Source organism: Coptis chinensis, chromosome 6, assembly GCF_015680905.1.
Source record: "Coptis chinensis isolate HL-2020 chromosome 6, ASM1568090v1, whole genome shotgun sequence".
Lineage (NCBI taxonomy): Eukaryota > Viridiplantae > Streptophyta > Magnoliopsida > Ranunculales > Ranunculaceae > Coptis > Coptis chinensis.
The window spans coordinates 95,871,086-95,893,837 of NC_141461.1; positions in this window are offsets into that span (position 1 = coordinate 95,871,086).

Genomic DNA, 22,752 nt, shown 5'->3' on the forward strand with positions numbered 1-22,752 from the left:
TTACCCTCCAGTATGAGAAAATATTCATCAAGTTTTGTTTTCCACCGCACTATTGGCAACCACTTGATCATTAATATCATTTCGGTAATTCCATTTGTGAAACATTAAAATTGTTCGCGAGAACAATGTCGATTTTTATCGACAAACCTCCGCGGATGGATCAATTTGAACTTCATAGTAAGTAATGATCTTTTTCCAATCCGACTACTTGAACGTAATTGATTGATTGATTGATTGAACTTGAATATCATCATTCCCAGCATCCATCTTTCATCCCCAGCACATCTCTTATCTTCCCCAACAGTGTTTGTCTGTGTCTTCGTCCATCTTATTTAGAATCGGCTATCCCTAGTGGATCTTCTTGCTCTCCCCGGTGAGTCTTTCCTTTCGTCAGTGCTTGGTTATCACCATTATATGAGAATTTTTAATCTAAGTCAAAATCATGAATGAATTGATCTATCCACTTGATTTCACCAGTTTTCCAAAATGAATTTGAAAATATTAGATTTCAAAAAAAAAAAAAAAAAAAAAAAAAAAAAAAAAAAAAAAAATTGTCCCTTGATTTCAAAAAGTTGCTCATCCTTATCCATCACCATTTTTGGCCTAAGCGCCACTATCCTAGTACACACTGATGTAATGTAAGGTGTAAAATACATGCATTAGAAGGTGTGATACTTTGGTTGAGTACTGAAAAAATGTAAGACGTAAAACACGCATTTGTAAGGTGTGATACCATCCTCTCTTGAGTGACAACCATTTTCAACTATGCTTTCACAAACAACTTGAAAAAAATTGAAGATTTCAAATATCCAGGGAAATGTCCTCTTTCAAAAATATTTTTCAAATGAATTTTCAAAAATTGCATGAGATCATTTGGCTGGAGCTTTGCAAAAATGGTTTGTCTCCATGGCTTTGCCGTTCAGTTGCAAGAAACCTCCGCCAAAGAGGAGCAACTGTAGACACCCCATTTTTGCACCCCAGGCATAATTCATTCACGATTTTGCTTTGAATTAAATTTGATCGCATAAGGTGATTTGCTTTCTAGAGTCTTTATTTCTACTTCAAACTTCTTTCTTTTCATCTTCTTTTAGTTTCTTTAAACTCTCCTCATCATGTTCTAGCTATGGCTGAAGTTTTGTTGCTTTATGAGTTTTGAGCTAAAAATGACCAAAATACCCCTGTAACCCTTTGAAGCCCAAATCTCGTTTTTTCCACTCTTTCTTTGGATGAAATTATTTCATATTTGAATTCCCCTTGAAAAATCCTTCGAAATGAGTACAAGCTTGCCTAGGTTCTTTTTGGATTTCAGAAACCCTAATCTTGCCCTATCCCGTTTGCTTTGGTTTGTATGCGACTTTGTTGAGTGCAACAATTTTTTGGAGTAAGATTTCGACCTAAGGGTATTTTTAAGAGTTCATGGACCTTCTTAATGGATTAATGAACAACTTTTATTAAGAAGAGCTTGCCTAATTTTGACCCGGTCAAAGGAAATTTGCAGCATTGAAAATATGGTCAAAATGGGTTTTTTTGTGGATTTTGGACTTGTGCTCGTGGGCTGCGGATCCAGCTCGAGTTGGACCTTTTCATTAGGGTTTTTAGCCCATTTATCAAGCCTCCAAAATCCTAGAGAACCTTCCTTATCTGTTTGATTTGATTTGATCCCAAAAATCAAGAATATTCTAGAGAATATGCCATTTTGGAGCCATGTTTGGAAACCCTAGATTATGGGCTCATTGAGGACGTGTAGGGCTTGATTTTTTTCCCTAATCCATCTGAAATATCCAAAAACTAAGGGCCAAGATCGCACCCTTTATCCCACCTCTTGAATCAAGGGCCAGATTTAGGAGGTGCAACCAGAAAGAGATCAAGCCATTAGATTTTTCTTCATCAACACTCAGCCATTGGATAAACTCATTACCATATTTGAATCCACGCCTAAAAACTATAAATATGGGTCTCATTCACCCACAAAAAACATTTGGATCTAGGAATTCGGAGTTAATAATTTGGACCTAGCTATTCAGAGCTAATAGCCTAGTAGTTTTCTTTTCTTGAGTGTTCTTCTTTTTTTTCTTTTCTAGTTCATCATTCTAGAGTAGAATTTCTTTAGTTTAATCTGGAGTTGAAGGTAAAATTTCGACTTCGAGGTTTTTCTAATAAAGTTCTTCGTGTTCTTCGTCTTTCGTCTTCTTTTCCCTTCTTTCGATCTTGAGTAGAAGCTTCTTTTCACCAAAAGTTGTTTTTTTTCTCAAATCACCTGTTTCAATCCAAAAATCATATCATAGTTGTCAATTCCAAATCAAGTTTATCATCATCATTTATCAACAATTAATCAAGATCATCAATTAATCAATCAATCTACAATCAAGTGTGAGGCAACATTCCAAACATGGTGACATCTTTCTTTTCTCTTTTATTTTAATTATTATTGCATATTAGGATTATTTTTTTTAGTTTTATTATAGCATATAGTTATTAGTTTTTTTAATAATTTAGTGAGGATCACCCAACTTGGTAGATTAATTTTTTAAGCTTTCTTCGTTTGCCTATCTTAATACATTACACCTCAATAGAAGTAAAATTTTGGTTTTACCAAAGGCGGCGTGGAGTGCCTAACACCTTCCCACATCGTACCTTGACTCCCGAACCCAATAATCATCTAGTTTCGAGGGCTAGTCTTTCACATATGTTTTACTGAACTTTTCCTTAATAAAGTTAGTGGTGACTCTAAAATCAATTGCATAGACCTAGGTACACATTTTTGTACGTACAATTTTCTATAAAAATATATTCTGATTTGAAAATTTGCCACTAAATAACCATAAATCTAAGAAAACTATTATACAAGCTAAATCAAGTTTAAGATAATTCTATTTGAAAATTACGGATTAATATCCTAAACCACAAAGTGAAGAGGCTATCTCAATTTGATCCCTTAGTTTCCATGTACTTATGCACTATAATCACTGCTCATTAACATATTTCGGTTTATTTTCAATAAAAATATATTCTTATTCTAAAATTTGCTACTAAATCACCATAAATCTAAGAAAACTATTATACAAGCTAGATCGAGTTTAAGATAATTCTATTTGAAAATTATGGATTAATATCCTAAACCACAAAGTGAAAAAGCTATCTCAATTTGATCCCTTAGTTCCCAAGTACTTATTCACCATAATCGCTGCTCATTAACGTATTTTTGTTTATTTTCAATAAAAATATATTCTAATTTGAAAATTTGTGTGAGACATTTTGTAAAGCCTTTTCAGCACACAAAATATTTAATATATCTCGGGCATATGCCCGGGTCCAAAATCTAGTGTAGTTAATGAAAATATATCCATTATCGGAAAAAAGAAAGTTACAGCCAACTAAAAAGAATAGTATAACTAGATAAAAAAATTATATATATATATAATTTTTTTATCTAGTTATACTATATATACAAGATTTTACTTTTCTAACTAAAAAGAATGTTTAGATATGGTTCTGGACATGCAACTAATACCCAAACAATAATCTTGGCTCTGGTGAGTCGCATCATCTACATGGTGTAAGGATCTTGAAGTAGACTAGTTTGGAGTATCTCAAAGATTTTGATGTTGTTCATCCTAAATTGTTTAGAGTTTGAATGTTGGGAGTTGAAGAAAGGAATGTAAACTCTAAGTTTAGGACTTGTTTAGTTTTTAGTTTATAAAGAACATTGAAAACTTAAGTTGTTGAAGATTAAAATGACACAAATATTGAAAGAAAGGATTGAAATGTACAAGATTTTACTCTTAGCTTCTAACTAAAAAGAATGTTTAGATATGGGTCTGGACATGCAACTAATACCCAAACAATAATCTTGGCTCCGGTGAGTCGCATCATCTACAAGGAGTAAGGATCTTGAAGTAAACTAGTTTGGAATATCTCAAAGATTTTAATGTGGTTCATCCTAGATTGTTTTGAGTTTGAATGTTGGGAGTTGAAGAAAGGAAGGTAAACTCTTAGGTTAGTTTTTAGTTTATAAAGAACATTGAAAACTTAGGTTGTTGAAGATTAAAATGACACAAACATTGAAAGAAAGGATTGAAATGAAAGATTGAAACAAAGAACAACAAAAAGAAGATTAATTGATTGAAATATAAAAGCAAATAACAAGATTGAAATGAAGAACAATAAAGTAAATAACTTGAATGAAAAAAAAAAAAACTATAAATTAAATCCTACATGACACTAGATTAAGTCTAAGTGTATTCTCTTTCCCTAACTTTTAGTTTATATACTCTTATTTTATATTTTTTTTACTGATTTACCCTTCTCCATTACATTTGAGACACCTCACCCTTTACTTTATGCTTTTGAATTTTCCTTTTGCTTTTTGATTTCTTCTTGATCAAGATAGGTTTAAAGAATACCATATTTTGTGATAAGGACTTCCATCTCTGGTCTTCTGAGTTGAGGGCTTTGACCTTTGACCTTGACTTTTTCAGTATTTTTTTATAGCAGTTTCTGGTCTTCATAATAAGCGTTATTAAGGCTCTTTTTGGTGCTAAGATACAACTTTTATGATAAGTGGTCTGAATTTCTCTGTAACTTGAAAAAGACAATAAAAGCTATGAGTTGTCTTTTCATTAAACGTAAGAAGAGCTGTAATACAGTAATGTAAGGATAATAAAACGCACATTTGGGAGCTGATCACCACCCCCAAATAGCTTAGTGATTGTCCTTAAGCAAGGATGAGAGAAAAAAACTAAGATCACAAATGAGTGATTTATTATAAATTAAACTAATCTCGTTTCGCAGAGTGCGATTGCATTGGCCATATGCAACAAGGCCTTAAACCTTTAGGAATTTCCTAGTGGACGAGCTTTAAACCTCGTGAGAGTTTTCCAGTGAAGGTACTCACAAACTTCTTCTATTTAGTACAAAGGGTCTTGTTTCCTTATTTATTCTCATAAGTCCATACATCTCATTAGCGGGGAATAAGGACAAACTCCTTTGAACTTAGAATAATATATGTACAGTAATTTAATCATCTAAAGATAAATACACAAAACATGAGCAATGAAATACAAAAGTAGAGTTGTTTCCGAGACTTTTGGAGAGCATCCTTAAGGTGGGTTCTCACAGAGGTGTGTTGCAATTACAACTCTCTAATAGATTCACTCAAGGTTTGTTCTCTCAAGTGTAGTGGGTACTTGATGCAGTACAGATGCTTGCGGAAGAATACCTTGATGAATATGATAAGGACGTCAACGTATGAATATTGGCTCTGAAGAGTACGAGCGCGGGGCGCACTCAGTTTTGCCATGATCCAAGCGCAGGTCGTGCTCAAGGCGAGTGAATGTTATAGTAGAGATAGCGCGGGTCGCACTCAGTTTTGTCTTGCCATAAGCGTGGGTCGCGCTCTGGGACTTATCGTGGGCTTTACACGAATAAAGTTATTATTTTGCTTATTTTGGTAGGATTGGTTTTGGAAAGTCACCGCTTGTTTAGTTTAGGGTTAGGACGCCTATTTAAAGGCTTAGGAGTGTTGTGATAAGACTATTCATTGATTTTATAAAGTTATTTCATCGTTTCTTGGTTAAAGAGTGATTCTTTTGATTGTTTGTGAGCTAACACACTTAGTATTACATTAGTTAGTATCAGATTTAGCTACGATCTAAATATGCCTCGTTAAGCAGCAAGAGGACGTGGTAGACCTCAGAGAGAAGCTTTTCTGGACGATATGTATGCTCGTGACCGCATGGCCAAACTTTCAAGGCAGGTAGCAGCGCTAACCCGCCAGGTCGAGGCCCTTAATTGGCAACCCGACCAACTACAAAACCGTGCACCACAGCATGTGGAGGACGATCTGGAGGCAGAGGATAACACCCCTTTGCCATTTTGGAGGAGGTTGAAAGCGACTCGTCACCGAAGAGGTAAATCTAAATCGTTGATTAGGGAAAACTTAAAAACTATCTCCGTGCTGATGTTTTACCATTCAATTATACGCATGAACTATATCAACACTTTCAGAACTTGCGTCAAGGTGCAAAATCTGTGGATGACTAAACCAAAGATTTTTATCAGTTATTGTCTGGTGTAGATTTGACAGAGTCTGATGATTAGTTAGTGGCCCTTTATATTGGGGGTTTCCGTTCTAACCTGCAGGATGCCTTGAACCTGTTTGATGTTTTTAGGTCTCGAGGCTCATCAAGCGTGCCTTTAATTTTGAAAAAAACAAGAACCGCAGGAGTAGTGGTCTGTTCCCGCATACTCTAATGTTCCTATCACTAGGCCGTAGGGTCCCGGACGCTTATAGGTCATGGCTTAATGCTGAGTTAAGTATTTTCGTTGTGGTGAGATGGGTCACTATGCTAACCGATGTTCCAAACCGCCTGCTCCTGGTAAGATTTTGTTTGCCGAGAATGAGGATATTGATGAGATCCCGTGGGTGGTTTTCTGGGGGCTTCCATCTTTGATGTGGGTTTGGATGACAGTCTGGAAGAAATAGTCACTGGTGACAGGGGTGAATTTCTAGTGGTGCGCCGACTGTGTTTTACTCCTAAGGAAACTGAGGGTGATGGTTGGCTTCGCAATCATATTTTCCAGTCAACTTGTACCATTATAGGGAAGGTCTGTAAGCTGGTTATTGATTCAGGTAGCTGTGAGAATGTCATCTCTTCTGAAGTTGTTCGTAAGCTTAACTTGGCCACTGAGAAACATTCGGCGCCTTATTCTCTCTCTTAGCTGAAGAAAGACACAGAGGTAACAATGACTAAACGTTGTTTGGTTTCTTTTTCTATTGGTTCTAAGTACGTTGATAAGGTCTGGTGTGATGTTGTTACTATGGATGCTTGCCATTTGTTATTGGGTTGCCCCTGGCAATTTGATCGGCGGGTTGCTCATGATAGTTGGAAGAATACTCATAGTTTTCAGTTTGAGGGTGTTAAAATTATGTTAGCACCTACTCGGGAATCTGTGCCCACAGCCTCAGCCGAGCCAAAGTCTTCTTGTTTGGCTTTGCGCAATTTTGAGACAGTAATGCTTGGTGCTAGTCACGTGTTTATTTTAATGTGTGAACCTAACACACCAAAGATTGCAGTGCCAGCATGTGTGCAGGGATTGTTATAGGAGTTCGCGGACCTTTTTCTAGATGAGTTGCCGGCTGGTTTGCCTCTTATGAGGGATATCCAGCACCAAATCGATTTGGTTCCTGGTTCTAAAATCCCAAGTCATCCGCATTATCGGATGAGTCTGAAAGAACATGCTGAGTTACAGCGACAGGTTACCGATTTGCTTACTAAAGGATTTATTCGGGAAAGTGTAAGCCCATGTGCGGTTCCTGCTTTATTAGTTCCCAAGAAGGATGGATCTTGGCGTATGTGTGTTGACGGTCGGGCTATTAATAAGATCACTACCAAATACATATTTCCTATTCCCCGGTTAGATGATCTTCTAGATCAGTTACATGGTGTTGTCGTCTTTACCAAGCTTGACTTAAAATCTGGTTATTATTAGATTCGCATCCGAATTGGTGATGAGTGGAAGACCGCCTTTAAGACAAAGGAGGGCCTATATGAGTGGTTGGTTATGCCATTCGGCCTCTCTAATGCACCCAGTACTTTCATGCGAGTCATTAACCAGGTGTTGAAGTCATTTATGGGCAAATGTGTGGTGGTTTACTTCGATGACATCTTAATTTACAGCAAGGATACCGCGTCTCATCTCCAGGATCTCCAGGCAGTGTTGTTTGTCTTACGCTAAGCTTAGCTATTTGCTACTGTTGCCAAATGCTTTTTCTATACTGACTCAATTCTGTTTCTGGGTTATGTGGTTTCGGCAAAAGGTATCTCTGTGGATATGTCTAAGGTCGAGGCGGTTCGCTCCTGGCCTAGCTCGTCGACATTAACTGAAGCCCGTAGTTTTCATGGGTTTGCTTCTTTTATTGCCGCTTTGTTCCTCATTTTAGTACTATCACTGCTCCTATTACTGACTGTTTGCGTGGTAGTAAGTTTCTTTGGTCTCAGGCAGCTGAAGACTAAGCTTATTTCGGCACCAATTCTTAAACTGCTGAATTTTTCATCTCCCTTTGAAGTGTGTACTGATGCTTCTAAGGTTGGTATTGGGGCTTTCTTAGTCAGCATACTCACCATGTCGCTTATTTTAGTGAGAAACTCTCAGGTGCGAAATAGAACTACAGTGCTTATGAGTTAGAATTTTATGTCGTCGTTCAGACACTTAAACATTGGCGTCATTATTTGATTCACTCCAAATTTCTCCTTTATACTAACCATGAAACACTCAAGCATATTGGTAACCAAGATAACGTCAGTGCCCGACAATTGCACTAGTCTAGTTATTTGTAGGATTTTACCATTGTCTTGCGCCACAAATCTAGGGTTCAAAATCATGTGGCGGATGCTTTTAGCAGGCGTTCTTTGTTGTTGGTATCCTTGCGTACTTTGATTTTTGGGTTTGACTCTTTTCCCGAGATGTACACTTGTGATAGGCAGATTGATACCAACAGACGGATAGCCAGATTGAGGTTGTTAACCGGTCTTTAGGTAATCTGTTATGTTCTTTGGTGGGTACTAAGATCAAGCAGTGGGATTCTCATCTTGCCTAAGCCGAGTTTGCCTTTAACCATTCAGTTAATCAGATTTCTGGGTATAGTCCCTTCCAGGTTCTCTATGGGTTTAATCATCACGTTGCGGCTGATCTGGCGCCTATTCCTGGTTTACAGCCTATTCATGCTATTGCTTCTGAGATTGCTCAGCACCTTCAGGATACTCATGCTACTATCCGTCAGAAGTTATTAGAGTCCAATGCAAAGTACAAGGATATTGTTGATCGCCACTGTTGTGATGTTCATTTTAAGGTGGGTGATTTTGTCTGGGCTGTCCTTACTACATACCGTTTTTCCGTTGGTGACTATAATAAGTTGAAACATCGCAAGATTGGTCCTGTGGAGGTGATTGAAAAGATTAACGTGAATGCCTATCGCCTTCGTTTGCCTAGTCATATCCGGACTTCGGATGTCTTCAATGTTCGACATCTAATTCCATTTTGTGGTGATTCGTCTGATGATGAGGATGCTTTAAATTCGAGGACGAATTCCTTCCAATCAGGGGGGAATGATGCAGTACAGATGCTTGCGGAAGAATACCTTGATGAATATGATAGGGTCGTCAACGTATGAATATTAGCTTTGAGGAATAACGAGTGCGGCTTCGGTTTGCCTTTGATCCAAGCGGGTCTGCTCAAGGCGAGTGAATGTTCTGATAGAGATAGCTGGGGTCGCTTCGGTTTTTCTTGCCATAAGCAAGCACGGGTTCGCGCACGGGCCTTATCGTGGGCTTTACACGAATAAAGTTATTGTTTTGCTTATTTTGGTAGGATTGGTTTTGGAAAGTCACCGCTTGTTTAGTTTAGGGTTAGGACGCCTATTTAAAGGCTTAGGAGGGTTGTGATAAGACTATTCATTGATTTTATAAAGTTATTTCATCGTTTTTTAGTTAAAGAGCGATTATTTTGATTGTTTGTGAACTAACGCACTTAGTATTACATTAGAATGTGAGTTGTTGGTAGCCGGCAGTGGTCAACTTTTTAGACTTGGACTAATTTTGCAGTCCTCTCGTTCTCATGGGCGGCTTTGAATTCGACTTCCATCCACGAAGCAATCTCCTTTTATAGCCGTTTGAGCCTTTTTATCATTTCTACATTGGGTATTTGGGTATATCTTATTATATCAATGAAAATGAAGAAAAAGGAAACATATGGATTAACGTAGGGGTGTAAAACGGGCCAGGCTGGCTCTCAAACCATGAAGCCCATATGACTTGAGGGCTAGCCCGGTCCTCTCATGTAGTAATAGGTGGGCCTGTGAGAGCCAATGTTAAAATTGTGAAGCCCTAACCCTCACCTCAACCCTCTCTTTAGAGAATTGATGGCTAGAGGGTCGGGTTTGATTACTCTCTTAAACTCTTTATTATAGTATAATATTGCTAAATTAATACGCAATAAATTAATTATCACGTTTAAATAATATGTTTTCTCAATCTTGACTTTGGTTAATGTACTTAATTAATAATTTGGCTAAAATTTGTAAGATAATAAAATTCAAAAATTTCGTTATTAGGTTTTATGTGCCGATGTATTCCATAAATCAATAAGAAATGTATATAAGACAAAAAATATGATGTGGTGTTGTAGGTTGTAGAATAACTTGTGTTTGATTAGTTGAAGTTGATTAAAAACTTCATTACCATATATCAAGGATCATATCATATCACATCACTCTGATTTATATTTTATTCTTGTTTATACATGGAGAAGTGACCTAGATTTATATCCCGACAATAGAACAATTTGTTATTTTGAACTAGATTTTTTATGAAATGTTGGAGGAGCCTACACAAAGCACTAACTTATGTAAAACATATTTTTCATTTGCTATTTATACAATTATGCACTTTTTAACAAAATATAAATAAAATTGCATAGAAAAGTTGTGAGGGCCTTAATGCATGCGGGCCTTGTGAGGGCCTTTGAGTGTCGGGCTGAGGGCCGCCCTCATGCTTTCACATTTGCCTTGATCCACGCGCAGGTCGCGCTCAAGGTGAGTGAATGTTACAGTAGAGATAGCGCGGGTCGGGCTCAGTTTTGTCTTGCCATAAGCGCGGGTCACGCTCTGGGCCTTATCGTGGGCTTTACACGAATAAAGTTATTATTTTGCTTTTTTTGGTAGGATTGGTTTTGGTAAGTCACCGCTTGTTTAGTTTAGGGTTAGGACGCCTATTTAAAGGCTTAGGAGGGTTGTAATATAAGACTATTCATAGATTTTATAAAGTTATTTCATCGTTTCTTGGTTAAAGAGCGATTATTTTGATTGTTTGTGAGCTAACGCACTTAGTATTACATTAGTACTTATATTCCTCACATACTCAAATGACGTCCAAAGAAACCAGGGTCGATTGATCACGCTTGCCACTTACTATCACACCATCATATTCCTAATTGAGCTAGAAGTATTTTATTAGGAGTTACGGGGTGCTAGGGTGATGGTTTAGAAAGAAAAATAAAAGATTTTTTTTTTTTTGATAAGTTGAGAAACTGGTCTTCAAGATACTTGTAACCAGGGAAGAACCTTGTTTTGTTATTTGCTTTTGAATTGTGATTCTTTTAGCCATTTGGCTTTGTGACTTCATATGATTTTGAATTTTTTGGAGTTCTAACTTTGCTTTTGTTTCTTTTTCTTTTTGTTTATGATATCATCTCCTTTTGATTTTGAACTTTTGGGAGATTCGATTTTTTACTCTTTTGATTTTTTTAGAGTTTTGTTTTGTTTTTTTATTTTTGATGGGTCTTTCTTTTCTTCTCTTTTCTTTTTCTTTCCGAAGCAACTAACTGATCTGTTTTAGTACAAGGTCTTCTCTTCTATTTTTCTGATATCCATCCAGTTCTCAACTTGTCAACTGGGTAAGCTTTTTATTACGTGTTGTAACGGGTTAGGAATTTTTGGTTAAGAATAAAAAACCTTTTAGAAAATGGTGAAGGCTCAAGGGAGGTAACTAGAGAAAAAACTATCTTTTTGGGTTTTTAACGTTTATTTGAATGTATCGATCCAAAAAGGGCCTAAATTTTCTCTTAAGATGGCATGGTGATCAAGCATGTGGTCTTTCTATCCTGACATTCTTTGTATCATCACTTAATAATCATTCAGATAAGGCTTTTGGCTAGATTCTCACAGGATATGGAACTTAATTGTTCTAACCTTAGTCTCGAAAACTCACTGCTATATACAAAACAAATTTTTTTTTTTTTTTTTTTTTTTTTTTTTTTGAAAAAGCTAGGGGTTAAGGAGACCCCAACCTTTTATAAAATTAAAACTTAGCCCGCAAGTACATTTTTCCTCTCCAATCATATTACATAGTTCTTGATCCAGTGGAAGGCTAAAATACACTATTTGTTCATTATTACAGGTACATTTCTTTGACAAGTAGTCTGCTACTTTGTTTCCTTCTTTATAGACATGCTTGTATTTCACTTGTTCGAACTCATTCATAACTTCTCGAATATGTGCTACCATGTTTTCCACAGTACCAAGGCGGTTCCTCCTTCATATTCAGTATTTGCACCACTCTCAAAGAGTTTGATTGTACTTCAAGTTTCTTGAGTCCTATCATTTCAGCACCTTCCAACCCTCTCAGAACCCCTAATAGTTCTTGATGGAGGACGCACACTTTCCTCGAGCGACCATTGAAAGCAAGGACAACATCCCTATTTTTGTCTCTAATTGCCCCTCCATGACCTGCACTTCCTGCTTGACATGAACCATCTGTATTCAAGGTGTGGAGCTCCTCCTATGCCCTCTCCCATCTCACCCACTGTTGTGATCTCTATGTATACTCTACTCCAATGCCCAGCTTTTGTAGTATAACTCGCAAGGCCCTGTCCTCTTTCACTGATTCCAATGTTTTCCCAAGGTACGTCTTCATATCATCAAGCACCTTCGTAGCTACTATTTCAGCCCCTCTCTTCCTTCCTTGTTTTATCCTCCAGTTGCATTCGTTCCGTATGGCTTGCACAGATGCACAAACCATGGCTCTAATCATTTCATTTACCATGGAGTTATCTCGGCATAATCTTATGAGGTAGTACCATTCCACATGTGAGTTTCTCACCTGCTATGCTAACCCTATAGCCTTCTTTATACAAGTCCACACATATCGTGAGTATGGGAAATCAAAGAATAGGTGACTGGAGCTTTCTTCATGCACATTACAAAAACAACACTTAGAACTTCCAATCATTGTCGTCGCCACTAACCTATATTGAGTAGGAAGGGCACCATAAAATAGTTGCCACATGGCTTGAGATCGAGAGCTTCCCCCACACAATTCTTACCCATTTGACTTTGCTCCGCACATTTTTCAAACCTGCATAGGCTGAGGAAATCAAGAAGGAACCTGTTGGCATTTGAGTCTAGATGACCCTATCCTCTTCAAGATGAGAATTTATATCAGTCGCCAAGATCCAGTCTTTAACCTCACATATAGGTAGATCTAAAATAATTCTTGACCAACCTCCATTTACTATCACAGAGTCCACCAGAGCTTTATCATGGATGACATGAGCAAGAAGGGTTCTTGCTTGTGCATTTAATACGAGGGGGCCTGAGCACCATGGATCATGCCAAAAACTAGTCCCCAATCCATTTACAATCATATATCTCACAAACTTCCATGTATCTTCTCTATGACGCAAAATTGCCCTCCAAGCCCAGGAGCAATCACTCGGGACCTTCATAGTCTAGAAATGCCTCCCTTTAATCTAGTGCTCCCAGGTCCATCTAACCCAAAGACACTCATACTTCTGAGCTATCTTAAAGACTAGACCACAGTAAGTAGCCCTGTTCCATGTTCTCGGGTCTATCAAGCCTAGGCCGCCACATTCCTTATCCAACCTGAGAGTATCATGGCTGGAATGGTGCATCTTTTTCCCCATGTTTGGGCCAGCCCAAATGAATCTATTGCAAAGTTTTGCAACCTTGTCCAATACTCCCTTTGGTAAGACAAAAGTCTTTGACCAATAGTTCTGGAAAGCTTGTAGAACTGATTACACAAGCTGAACTCTTCCTGCCCTGTAAAAAGTTTTATTCTTCCAGTTCGAGATTTTTGCTATGATCTTTTCTATGAGGGGCAAGCACTCTCTTGTACCCATACGAGCAGATGTGAGAGGTAATCCCAGGTACGAGACAGGAGGAATCACAAGGTTGATATTCATTGCAGTTGCCAATTCCAAACCTTCATCATACGTCATACTCCCCGTTAGAAGAGTAGTTTTGGCATTACTGAGGTGAATGCCTATTATCTGAGAGAACGAGTGCAAGATAACTTTGACAACCATAATAGATTCCATGTTACCTCTGCAGAACAACAGTACATCATCAGCAAAACAAAGATGAGAAACAAACAACTTCTTGCATTTTGAGTGCACATGAATAGCTTTTGATGCAAGGCCTTTTTGTAGCATAGCACTCAGAGTCTCCATTACCAACACAAACAAGTAGGGTGAGACAGGGTCTCCCTGCCTTAAGCCTTTCTTGCCTTCAAAGAAACCTTCAGGCGTCCCATTTACAAGAACAGAGTAATATGGGGTAGAAAAACACATATGTAGCCACTCTATGAACAGGTCTGGGAACTTGAACTTGTATAGAATGACTTGTAGGGCTTGCCAGGAAACAGAGTCATATGCTTTTTTTATATCGAGCTTGATATCACATCTTTTCTGCCCTTTCTTCCTTGTGTAGCCTCTCAAGAGCTCATGAGCTAGCAACAAGTTGCCCTGGATGGACCTTCCCAGAACAAAAGCGGATTGGGAAGATGAAATCATAGAAGGAATACAATGATTCATCATATTTGTTAGTACTTTTGACACACACTTATATATAATGTTACAACATGCAATTGGTCGAAAAGCATCAACACTAACAGAAGCACACAACAAATTTTGATGCATGTCATTCATGAAAAGATGCAGAAACTATTGTACGTATATTGGTCTAAGTTCGAAGAACGAATCCTTACTCTATTGCTATAATGAAACTTCTAAACTTTGAAAATTGATAATTATGGAAGGAAATCAAGAAAAGATAATTACAACTACCACTATATATCCTTACCATTTTCACCCTATTAAATATCTCAATTTTCATTAATTACTTATTCACTAGATTTCATTATATCAAATCATTCCATAATACTTATTATCCTAGCCACCATATATATTCTCCCATATCCTCACCATATTCTTGCCAATCACTCCATTCCTAATTCAAAACCATATCATTCCATTTTATCTTACCAAATAATATTTCATACTTATTTCATTCATTCCATAAGTCTTGATAATATTTTTTTTTTTTTGCTATTCCATTTCCAAAATTCCTTTATCTTATATTTTCTTCCCATATCACAAAAATTGTTTCCATTTCATGTGAACATATTATGTACCAAGATATTATTTGTAGAAGCTATAAATAGATAAGAGAATTGGCATTGAAGACATCCAGACTTGAGAGAAAAATACAGCAAGCTAGTTCTTTAGTTAGTTCATTTTTGTTTTAAGAGAGAGAGTTTTGAGCGTGTATTAGTTTCTCTTGTTCTCGATCAACAATCAATACAATAATTCAAGTTTTAAGTGTAATGGTAGTATCTACTTCTTATCTTTTTATGTGTTCTAAACTCATGATGGGGTTAAATCTCTACCCTAATGGCGGAAGATGAATCCCCTATCATGAAGATGTAGGCTTATTTTCTTGTATTTCCAATTTTTATTCTCCAATATAATCCTTAACGTATCCAATGATTTTCTTCATACGAATTAATAATATTGAAACAAAAAGTGCACGAGTTCTATCACCATAATAATTGGGGTATTTCTCATAGTTACTTTCTTTCACCATTATTATTTTTATTAAGGACGCTTGTTCAATAACGTTTTAGTTGCCTATCCTTGATGACTTATACTTCTTTAATTTGTTTGAGTTGATTTGTCAAACCTAGATAGCTTCCTATAATGCTTGGAGAATTTGAGGATTTATTCTTTTAAAAAAATGTGACTAGCGTCCATAAAATGCATTTATTGAAAATCATCCATTAAACTTACAATTAGCATTGGAGTTTATTTGATGAAATTAATAAAATAGAAAGGAGAATAAATATTTGGAAATATAAAAATAGTCTTATCTTTAAAATAGGGGTGAAGTCATTCACCATTAGGATTTCTCATTAATTGAATTCTTAGAAAATGATTATTTAGTTCAATTAGTTAAGGTATTTAGAATTAAATTTTCATTCTTAGTTTAAATTAGTTAGCAAAAATCCAACAAACTATTTTAAAATCATTCTAATTAGTAATTGGTTCATTAAATTTCTTATTTCTAAATTCTCCACTTCAAGATTAGGTTCGACTCTAACTTGCTACTATTTTTTTTAATTGTTACAAGTTTAGAAATATATTTATTGATTTGCAGGTTCTAAATGACAACAATTTGTGCAAATCAAATGGCGCCGCTGCCGGCTTGAAATGTGAAGAAAAAGAGGTGAAAGAGTTGATTTTCTAGTTGCAAATTAGATAAAATAAATAAATAAATAATTACAGGGAAGGAAAGCATAAGGATTTAAGCAAAGGAGGTACAATTTTTATGCCCTCTTCGAATCTCCTGTCAGAGGAGTTCTCTGTGTGTTCAAATACATATTGTGTGCTCAGTGTTTTAAATTTTGCAAGACAATTTAAATTTCCAATTTGACTAAAGGCAGACCCAGCCTACAAGTGATCACCTAATAATTAGTACATAGACTTAAAATTTGACCAAGATTAGAGCCAAATAATTAGATCGGTGTTCATCATACCCCAACTAAAGGGTAGAGTGCTGGGAACAGTCCACTGTTGACAATAAATATTTTTCAAGTTCTTGGAACACATGATTTAACTTCAGTGACTACTGGTGCAACCGCTAGAGAATTTCAATGGAATGCGGCAAGTAATTACTTACTATTGTTTTATTCCTTTACTAATAAAAGGTTTTAATTGTGTATGCATGTGCTGGAAATAAAACATTGCATTCCACGTGTCAAGTCCTTATGCATCATCTATATATAAAGTGCAAAGTTTTCATGTGTTATGGTATGCTACTATTAGTTGTACTTTTCCTAGAAAGACTAATAGTCCCTTTCACCAAAAAATCACTTTTATATAGAGAAACTTTGAGAATACCTAAGTGTGTGTGTAGTGGGATCCACTTAGGATTCCAAGTCTTATCTTAAGAGGACAAGTCATTGTCATACAAGTACTTGTACTTGATATACAAAAATATTTTTAATATATATCTCTTTAATATGGAAAGTACCCATTAGCAAATCCATATTTACAATAAGGCCCTTAGAACTTTCAAGAAAGTTATTTCCTACCATTAATTATATCAAAGTCCCAAATGTTGTAGTTCAACTTGAACTGATTAAATGAAACTGGCAAAGATTGAAGAATAGCATCAACCTGAGAATTGGCGTCTATTTCAGCGCCTAGCTAGGATCTCCAACTCATTGACATAACCAATCATTTTAAGGATATGATCCCTAACTTGAGTCCTATCATCCATTTTTGTATTCATCAGGTTTGCCATTGCAATTTATCGTTTAATGCGATTTTGTTCGCCAAATGCCTCTTGCAAATTGGTCATGATCTCAGTAGCTGGAGTACGTTTGACATGGATGCTAGGAGATAACACTTGGACATCTCATTAGCCTTTTGCCATTTTTTGTACTCATCTTTCAGCCTTGCACTAGCATTGTCTGCTAGTTCAGGGGGCAAAGGGTAGTGAGAACGAATTTGTAACTTTCTGCAGTCAAGATAATGTTAATGTTACTCTTCCAGTCCACATAATTAGGACCAGTCAACTTGTTTTCTTTCAAGATAGATGCTAAGGGACTGAAATTTGATTGATACATATCTAGAATATTTACATATACACAAAAATTATTATAATGCATTTAATATTGGTTTTGGGAATTTAATAAACCAATTACCCGCTTATATAATAAAAATACAACACCCTCAATATTGTATCATTAAGACAAATATAAGCAATGAAAACCTAATACTTATGAACAATCTCTTATCCGTAGGGCATCAAAATTATTCAACTTAATCAGGCGGGTTCTACTAGACCCATCAATTTTATATACAAGTAATATGATTTCCATTATCATTCATTTTGCTACTAAAACATAATTGCACAAACCGTGGGGCTGTCAACTATATTGCAGCCAAGTGTACCATCATCATAATTCATTAATGTAACCGCGGGATAATGAATCCGTAAGGGAAAACGCTCCATCTAGCCATCACTACACCATAATAGGATATTTGCAACACAGCCCTTTTTTGCTTTGCAACGGTTATTTACCGTTAGCAAGTTGTCAACGCTATATAAGCGTTGGTAATGTTGTTAAGTGTTGCTTTAATTCGGGTGAATTTCATGAATTTATTTCCAACGCTTAAAAATCGTTTTAAAAGTGTTACAAATCAAAATTTCAAAAATTTCGCGAAAGAGGGAAACAAAAAAATGGCTCTATTATTTTTGAAATATAAAAGATAACTTTAGTCTCTCTCCTCTCTCTCTCACCGCTACAATCGCACCCACGGTCATAACCGTTGAAATCTTGTGTGAAAGTCTGCCACTACCGCTTTTAAGGTGACTACTTTCTCACCTTCCTCTTCTATTTCCATTAGCAATGAAAATAGTGAGCTTTTCTTAAAACTTGAAACTTGTTTTTATTCCCTATATATTAAACAAAATAATAAAAACCTTCTTACCGTTTTCACACTTTTCGACTTAATTCCCGCTCTTTGGTTTCTTTTCAGTTCCTAATCTTTATAGAGAATATCGGTTTACCTCTTGAACCAGGTTCTACTTCTTCAAGTGTTCATTTGTTTTGTTTCAACTACAAGTAAAGTAAAGTAAAGTAAACTTTTAAGGTAACCAAACTAACCAACCACTCCTTTCTTTTCTCGTACTTGTTGGATCTTCTTTGTTGAACTGTTTTTTTTAGCGTTGAAAGAGTTTAAATTAAACAAGTGTATGTAGTTGATGGATTGTTTGTCAATTTAGATTGTGGGAGTTTAATTGTTTGCAGGGGACAGATGGCTACGTTTAAGGACATAGGAGTGACAATGCGGCAATTAATATACTTACAAGATTTGGTTTCTTGGTGGCATTTGCATTTCGAGATTACAGCCATATAATGATAGGGTATACTTTCCAAAATGGTATCTTAACTGTCACTTGAAGGTATAGGACTTTCCATTAATGGATATGTAGATGTTTTTCAGTCATGTTTTACTTTACCTTTATTGATTTTTATTGGTTTTCAACTTGGACAAAGAAACATCTTCATTTTATGTCGATGCTGAAAATGCATACAAAAAGATCTCTCCTAAAAGGTGTTTTACATTTGTTAGCTCCGGTGTTTATATATTCTCAGTCATGTTATTGAGTCACTTCCTGTGATGGTAAACAAAAGCCGATTGCTGGGTTTGGTCTAGTATTGTCAAATTTCTTAAGGAATTTCTGTTTTAATACTTAGAAAATGCGAATAAAGGGTGAATCCTTAGAAAACGCCACCATCCGGCAAACCTAAGTCTTGTATTTGGACATAGCTATCTATCGTTTGTGTGTAGCATATTCTTTTCATACTTGGCTTTCCTCGCCTGATTATAAATATCTTATTTTCCATAGTAAAGTAAAAAACTTTATTCTTAGAGATAGAAAAAAAAGCATGTCGAGCTTTCGTCCCTAAGTGTTTTCTTCTTGTTTTGAAGCTTGTTGTCGATACGTAAAAAACTGCACGTAGTCCTTTTCTCTTTCTTTTTCTTTTGAATGCTAATATTCTTTCCCCACACACTAATAATCTGAATAGAGATGGCTTTATCATAAAAGATGAAGACAATATATTGGATATTGAAAATTGAACTATCTTTGATGTCCGATTCTCAAACATTTATGTGAACTTCTTTTGTTACACCTCTTCTTTTGACTATTCTTTTAGTTTTTGTCTGAATAGTTGTATGTCCTTTTGGCATTCTATATGTTATTTTTGAACTCATCTCATCTTCTTTGCTCCCTTTTTACATCATTGCGTGTGAGGCCATATCGTGCTTGGAAAATGCACGATTGAATTGTTTTACAGAAATTGGCGGACTAAATATGGTCGCAAGACACGCCAAGGTGAAATCCCTATATTCTGTTAAAAATCCATTTCATGTCTGAAATTATAAAGTGTGGGCTCTAGATGCATAACTTATCCTATTTGGTATAATCCTATGAATTTTTTATTTTCTATTATGCTTGGAGCGTGGGACTCTCAAGTTTTCACAATGAAGGGAATATGCATATAGATAGATATTTAGGATTGATTTGATGTAGTTCATAAGCATGTGAGTTTAAATGTGTGTAATGACACGGAAGCACATCTTTGTGCAGGAAATTGGGGAGTTATATGAGACCGAACAAGATCTTCTTAGGGCTATTGCTTACTTAGAACGAAAGCAAACAGATATTTTTCAAGTGAAGAAGTTACCACTTCGCAAATTAAAGTTGCAATGACTTGATGCTCAATTGGAACAATAAATTCCTTTCCTTAATTATGATATTGATTATTGAATCCTTGTATTTATTTATTTTTATTCCTCCCGTTGATACTCTTCAACATTGTTTTGTTTTGTTTTATACTTGGCTTTGGGGTTGTTTGTATTCCATGATTCACTTCCCAAGAAGTCGATTGTGAACCCTTCTATTATCGGTGTTATGGAACAATACCACATAAAACCTTGTCGGTCAATACTAGTTTGACTATGATGCTTAGAGACCCTATGGGCGTGGATGTGTCTCAAAAGATTGCAAGTTAATAAAAAAAAACTCCGGTGGCCACCAACTTAACCCTTCATGTCATGCTAAGTATTAATAATCCTTTTATTTGTAGGCATCATCCGGGTATCCACATCGCCAAAACATGTCCTAAAGGGACTCGGATGCCTCATACTCAAGTGTGGGGCTTGCGGTGCATTAGTTGCATGTTTGGCAAGAGTAAACATTATTTGAGAATGTTTGCCCCTCGATAATGAATTTAATTCTACTTGTGAGAGAAAAAAAAATTAACTAAACAAATATATGCACATACTTGCAGATATGCAAAGGCGGTTGAGATTTATGAAGAGATAGCGTCACTCACTCAACAATAACCTTCTAAAGTAGGGTGTCAAAGGGTATCTTTCAATCTTTGGTCTCTGCCAACTCTGTAAAGCGGCGCCATTGCAATAACCATTACCTTTGGAGAAATATCGGGTTTATCCGGCATCTCTTCATTTTCTTTTAATTCCTTATTATTATTATTATTATTATTATTATTATTATTATTTTGTCCTTTCTATAGCACATTAGTAGAATTTAATTAGTCATTATGCCTATGCTATGCAGGATTTGGATCCAACTTTCTCGGGGACACATGAATCAATGAAGTTTTCATTGAAACACCGGGACCCTCATCGTATTTAGTTTATTGTGGATTTACCGAGAGTGAGTTTAGTTTCACCAATGAGTTACGCTGCGGAAAGAAAATTTCTCGGGTCGACTCCTCTGTTAATACAGTTCTATAACTGGTCTTAGTCTATTCAATCAAAGGCTTGCCTAGATCCATCTCCTAGTCTCACCCCGGTGCCTAGGCCCATATATAGGCTCACTTCCAAATCTAGACTTTTTACTACATAGGTCTTAATTGCAAAATGACCATACCATCTGAAGATATAGCTCACGGTAGTCCCTATGATAGGTTCTTTTCTCATGTTCATTTGTGGATTCTTAGAATGAGAGAGTCTATGCAAACGAATGTTAGAGTAGAATAATGATATTTAAAAGTAATTAAAATTTGTTTGGTTGGATATATATCTACTTAAATACTACTAATAAGATTGAAATGAATTTGATTTCATTTTATTCCTAGAAAATTCTCTTGATAGGATTGAAATGAAGTGGATTTCTTTATTTCATTCCTGGTTGTGTAGTTTTTATGTATTGACTTTCTTGTGCCTCTACTATGGTTGCATACTAATTATATATATTGTTTTCTAAAATGTGTTGGGTTGTCAATGCAAATTGGTGCTAAGAAGGTTGTCATTTACGCCCCAAGTAGATGCTCTCATGTTTGTTGGCCAATGAGAATGAATACAAGTCGGGACATCAACATTGTCTCCAACGCAAGTTAACCAACCGCCTTGCTCCCCTTGCCAAGGTTTGTTCATATTTCAATGGTGTTAAGATTTTCTGAAATTCGGGGATCTCTGAAATTCGGGCTTGCTACCAATGTGCACTTGAGGGAAAAAGTAACTCCCTCTGCAGAATTCGCACCCTCTAAAGTTAAATATCGGTGACTCCCTCGAAGAGTGTTTCTCTGCGGTGTTATACTCCCCTTCAGCCGCTGCGGTTTGTCGCGACTTTTAACTCGGGTGAGATTTCTCTGCAGTGGAATTCACCATTTGCCTTCTCCGTAGCTTTCTCTGGATCCGCATCTTCATGGAAGCGGTGCCCTCATGTACCAAAATGGACAGCATATCGCCCTCATGCTCATGCTCAAGATCCTCCCGATCCTAGTGTAGCCCCTCATGTTTGGCAAAATCATATTCGGCAAAGACTAGAAATCAGCAGCCCCTCGTGTTGGCATCAGCTCCCTCTTATCAAGAGCACCCTCATGCTAATGGGATTATCGCCACAAAGGCATCTATTCTTCTGCGTAAGACACTCTCTAAAACTATGGTATGGGATGTAAACATGTGTTGCTTAATTGCTTTGTTTGCCTTACTTCTTTGAATATGAGAAGAGAAGACAAACTGAAATATAAAAGAATATAATTTGCCTAATAGCGGATGGGATTTAACCGCTAAAACAAATGGGTAACTAACTATTCATGAATATCTATTTAAGGTATTTTAACTATTTAAGGTAACGTTAAGTGCTTTTCTTGGATTCACAAGAACTTTCTTATGTCGATTGTAATTTACTTGTATGTAGGTGCAACAATCAAAAGGTATCCCAAGGGCATCGATTATCGGAATTCCATGCCAAGTGTCACGGTAATTGCATTTTAACAAGGAGTTCACTAAACCTTATTTTTAACTTACTATTTGCCACACATGTTATGATTGTTATCTATGGAATTATCACAC